Here is a 6000-nt window from a genome sequence, read left to right on the forward strand (position 1 = left end):
GGCCCTCTGTGGCATGGACTTATGCTTCCAGAAACTTCTGAGTAAACCATTCTGTTTGACAAACATTTATGAAATGCATGCTATTACCAAGCACTGGGCTAGATGGTGGTAAGATAAGCTTGACTAGGAAGGAATTTTTGGCTTCTCGAAGCTTATGAATAAGTGGGTGAAATGGATAATAAATAATTCATTTTGATATATGGTGGTGGTGGCAAGTGATATGCCCAGAGTGCCATAGGAGCCAAGAGCCAAGAAAGTTTCTTGGAGGAAGAGACCCCTGAGGTGGGAAGGGTTTTCCAGGAAAGAAGGGCAGCATGAGCAAAGCTCAGAGATAGGAATCAGCATGGACCAATTCATTCATTCATTTCTACAATAATTGTATGTAAATTACCCACTAAGTACAAAGTAATGTACTGGGATGTATGCAGACTACACCTAGGCTACATTATATTTATATATATAATGTATATAACATATTATATATATATAAACTAAATTACAGCCTTTATAATCAAGTTGATTCCATTCTAATGAAGTATTAATAGATATGACATGTGTATGAGTAAGTAAAATACAAGTCAGGATTTCTGTAAAAGCTCTTCAAATCAAGTGCCATAGGAATTCAAGAGAGGGAGAGGTTTCATTTGTTTGGTGATCTGAAAAGGCACAATGAAGATGTTACTCAAGTTGGGCCATGAAGCTTGGGAGTATTTCAACAGATGGAACAGGGGGCCAGAGATGGGGAAGATATGTCAGGAAGCAAGAAAAGACTAAAGAATGGAAACAGAGAACTATGGTTTCATCTAATTTGGCAGGAAAATGACACTTTCTTTCAACAAGGGAGTGGGAGAGGGCTATGGGTGCTCTTAGCACCTTTGCTGCTGTGATGTTCCATTCTTCACACAGGTGGTCCACCAGGCGCCCTGTCTACCTCCTGTTGCTCTAGAGGAGGCTTATTTGTGGATATCATGTGCCCAGTGAACAAGGCCACCCAAAGCATCTGGTGTCAGACTTGAAATGACCTCATGGGGAGGAATTTGTGCTCCACAAATAAATTGGTTTCTCTGCACTTGAGTTCAGTGTATTAATTTTGCTTTTTCCCCCATTAATTTTCCCAGCAAACTTTTTTTTTTTTGTAAAGAATAAATGAAAGAGCTTATCCACAGCTGAGTTAACATTTGGGGGAACAGAGAACCCAGGAGGATAGTTGCATAGTGACCAGTGTTCCAGCTAAAGAATAGAGGTTAGCAGATGGGATAGGTCACAGAAAAACCTCAAACTGTTCCTCTGAATTTTCTTTGCTTGCCTAGTTGATTTGTTGTCCAATATTTGGGTGCTCATAGAGACCAATACCATAAGCGAAATAGCCTGCAGCATAATTATCCATGGGGCTTGTTCACAGTGCAGATATCTAGGCCTTGTATCAATCCCGCGGTATTGGAATCACTAGGAATGGGGCCCAAGTGTCTTGATTCTTTAAATGTTTTTTCTTTTATTGAAAGAATCAACTATTGACTTATAATTTACATGCAATATTATAAACCTATTTTGAGAGTACAGTTCAATAAATTTTGACAAATATGTACACCTCTACAATCAAAATATTTCCATCATTGCAAAAAGTAACCCCATGCCCTTTTGCCATCAATTCCTCTCACCCTCAGCTCTAGTTAACTACTGACCGGCATTCTGTCAATGTGTGTTAACTGTGCCTGTTGTAGAATGTCATGTAAAGGGAAATCATACAGTATTTACTCTTTCGTGTCTTTCTTTTTTGCTCATCAAAATGCTTTTGAGGTTCATCCATTCTATTATAGGGATCACTAGTTCTTTTTATTTCTGAAGAGTAGTCACAATATATAGATATACCATAAATTATTTATTTATTCACCTGTTGATGGATATTGTGGTTGTTTCCAGTTTCTGTTTAGTTTGAATAAAGCTATGGTCATTATGGTCATTAAAGGACAAGTTTTTATGTGGACATATGTTTTCATATGCTACATATATTTTATCAAGAGTAAAAATCTAGAATTGAAATTGCTGGATTATATGAAATATGTGTTTAACTTAATAAGAAACTGCCAAAATGTTTTCCAAAGAAGTTGTATGATTTTTTACTCTCACCAGCAATGTGTGAGAGAATCACGTGTTTCATATCCTTGCCGACACTTGGTATTTCCACTCCTTTTATATTTAATCCATTAGAGTGGGTGAGTAGTAGTATATCAATATAGTTTTAATAAGTGTTTTCCTGATGACTGGTGATGTTAAACATCTTCTCATGTGCTTATTGGCCATTTATACATCTTCTTTGTCCAGTTTCTATTGAATTGTCTTCCTATATTGAGTTGTAAAAATTCTTTATATATTCTGGAAAACAGTCTTTGTCAGATGTATGTAGTGCAAATATTTTCTCAATGGCTTGCTTTTTCATTTTTTAACATTATCTGCTGAAGAGTAAAGGTTTTCATTTTTATGAAAAGATTATCAATTTTTCTTCTATAGTTGATGCTTTTCATGTCTTGTAAAAAATTATTTGCCTGTCCCAAGGTTATAAACATGTTCTCTTATGTTTTGTTCTGGAAGTTTTATAGCTTTTGCTTTTTTGATTATGATTCATTTCAGATTAATTTGTGTGTTTGGTATGAAGAATGAAGATAAAGTTTCGTTGTAGGAAGATTTTTAACTAAAAATTCAAATTTTTAAATAGACATATGGCTATTCTATTTGTTTATCCATTTTGGCATTTTTATCTCTCATAGGCAAAATGACCTTCCAAAGGTGCCCATGTTTTCATTCAAAACCTGTAAATATACTACTTTACATGGCAAAATGGACTTTATATTTTTCATTATTATTCTTTTTAAAAATTTATTTTTTAATTTAAAAATAATAGGGTACAAATGTTTTTTATTACATATATTGATTGTATTATGCTTGAGTCAGGGTTATAAGTGTGCCCATCACCCTGATAGTGTTCATTGTACCCGTCAGGTAGGTTTTGGCTCACCTCTTTCTCTCCCCTCCCCACCTCTTGATTTCTTCTGAGTTTTACTTCCCTCTGTGCACATGTGTGCTCATCAGTTAGTTCCAATTTAATAGTGAGTATGTGTGGTGTTTGTTTTTCCATTCTTTAGATACTTAACTTAGGATAATGGTCTTCAGTTCCATCCAAATGGTTGCACAAGGCCTTAATCCATCCTTCTTCATGGCTGTGTAGTACTCCATAGTATACATATACATTTTGTTAATCCACTCATGAATTGTTGGACACTTGTGTTGATTCAACATCTTTGCAATTGTGAGTAGTGCTGCAATAAGCATTCATGTGCAGATGTCTTTTTGATAAAATGACTTCTTTTCCTTCAGGGAAATGCCCAGTAGTAGTGGGGCTGCTGGATCAATGGTAGGTCTACTTTAGTTCTTTGAGGAATCTCCATACTGTTTTCGATAGGTGTCGTACTAATTTGCAGGCCCACCAACAGTGAATAAGCATTCCTTTCTCTCTGCATCCATGCCAGCATTTATTGTTTTTGGACCTTTTATTTAATAAAAGCCATTCTAACTGTGGTAAGTTGATAGATATCTCATTATGGTTTTAATTTGCATTTCCATGATGATTAGTGATGCTGAGCATTTTTTCATGTTTCTTGGCCATTTGTCTATCTTCTTTTCAAAGGATCTGTTCATGTCCTTGCCCACTTTTTAATGGCGTTGTTTGTGTTTTTCTTGTTGATTTGCTTGAATTCTTTGTATATTCTTGTTATTAGCCCTTTATCGGATGTATAGCTTGTGAATATTTTCTCCCATTCTATAGATTGTCTATTTGCTCTGTTAATTATTTAATTAGCTGTGCAGAAACTTTTTAATTTAATCAAGTCCCATTTATTTATTTTTATTGTTGCTGTGATTACCATTGGGGTCTTCTTCATAAATTCTTTGCCTAGGCAGATATTTAGAAGAGTTTTTCAAACATTTTCTTCTAGACTTCTTATGGTTTCATGCCTTATATTTAAGTCTTTTATCCATCTTGAATTAATTTTTGTGAGTTTCGAGAGATATGGATCCTGTTTCATTCTTCTGCATGTGGCTATCCAATCTTCCCATCATCATTTATTGAATAGGGCTTCTTTTGCTCAGTGTATATTCTATTTTGTCAAGTTTCTGTTGGTTGTAGGTGGATGGTTCTCTATTCTGTTCCATTGATCTATGTCTCTATTTTTGTGCCAATACCATGCTCTCTATTTTTGTGCCAATATAATCCTGTTTTAGTTATTATAGCCTTGCAGTATAGTCTCAAGTCTGATAATGTGATGCCTCCAGATCTGTTCTTTTTGCTTAAGATCATTTTGGCTATTCAGGCTTTTTACTGGTTCCAAATGAAGCATAGAATTATTTTTTTCTAGGTCTGTGAAATGTGATGTTGGTATTTTGATGGAGATTGCATTAAATCTGTAAATCACTTTGGGTAGTGTGGACATTTTAACAATGTTGATTCTACCTATCCACGAGCATGATATGTTTTTCCATTTGTTTGTATTGTCTGTGATTTCTTCCTCAATGTTTTGTAGTTCTTCTTGTAGAGATCTGTTATCTCCTTGGATAGGTATATTCCTAGGTATTTTATTTTCTTTCTACCGATTGTGAATAGTATTGAGTTTTTAGATGGAGTGTTATTGGTGTATAAGAATGCTACTAATTCGTGTACATTGATTTTGTAACCTGAGACTTTGCCGCATTTATTTATCAATTACAGGAGTCTCTTGGTGGAGTCTTTGGGGGTTTGTAGATATAAGATCATATCATCAGCAAAAAGTGATAGTTTGACAATGTCTCTCCCTATTTGGATATGTTTTATTTCTTTCTCTTGCCTGATTGCTCTGGCTAGGACTTCCAGCACTATGTTGAATAGAAGTGGTGATGTTGGGCACCCTTGTCTTATTTCAGTTCTTAGTGGGAATGTTTTCAACTTTTCCCCATTCAGCACAATGTTGGCTGTGGGTTGGTCACATATGGATTTTATAATCTTGAGTTATGTCCCTTGTATGAATATTTTGTTGAGATTTTTATTATTAAACGGTGTTGAATTTTGTCCAATGCTTTTTATGCATCTATTGATATGATCATATGGTCTTTGTTTTTGTTTCTGTTTATGTGGTGTATTACATTTATAGATTTGCATATGTTGAACCATCCCTGCATCCCTGGAATGAAGCCCACTTGGTCATGATGGCTTATTTTCTTGATAAGCACTTGGGTTTGGTTAGCTAGGATTTTGTTGAGAATGTTTGCATCTATATTAATAAGTTTCCTTTTTTGTTGCATCCTTTCCTGGTTTTGGTATCAGGGTTATGTTGGCTTCATAAAATGTGTTGGGGAGGATCCCATCCTCTCGATGTTGTGGAATAATTTCTGCAGGATAGGCACCAGTTCTTCTGTGTAAGTGTGGTAAAATTTGGGTGTGAAACCATCTGGTCTGGGACTTCTCTTTTTAGGAAAGTTTTTTATTGCTGTTTCAATTTCAGTACTTGATATTGGTCTGTTCAGGAATTCTGTTCCTTTCTGAATGAGTCTTGGCAGGTTGTGTGCTTCCAGGAATTTGTCCATTCCCTATATGTTTTTAAATTTATGTGCATAGAGATTTTCATAGTATTCACAGATGATATTTTGCATTTCTGTGGTATCAGTTGTAATATCTCCTTTTTCATTTCTGATTGAGCTTATTTGGGTGTTTTCTCTTCTATTTGTGGTTAATCTAGCAAGAGATTTATCAATCTTGTTTATCTTTTCAAAGAGCCAACTTTTGGTTTCATTGATCCTTTCTATTGCTTTTTTGTTTTCCATTTCCTTTAGTTTTGCTCTGAGCTTTGTTATTTCTTTTCTTCTGCTGGCTTTGGGTTTGGTTTGCTCTTCCTTTTCTAGTTTCTTGAGACAGATAATTAGGTTGCTAATTTGTGATCTTTGTGTCCTTTTGATATAGGCATTTCTCCTTAGGAC

Source organism: Microcebus murinus, chromosome 10 (genome assembly GCF_040939455.1).
Source record: "Microcebus murinus isolate Inina chromosome 10, M.murinus_Inina_mat1.0, whole genome shotgun sequence".
Lineage (NCBI taxonomy): Eukaryota > Metazoa > Chordata > Mammalia > Primates > Cheirogaleidae > Microcebus > Microcebus murinus.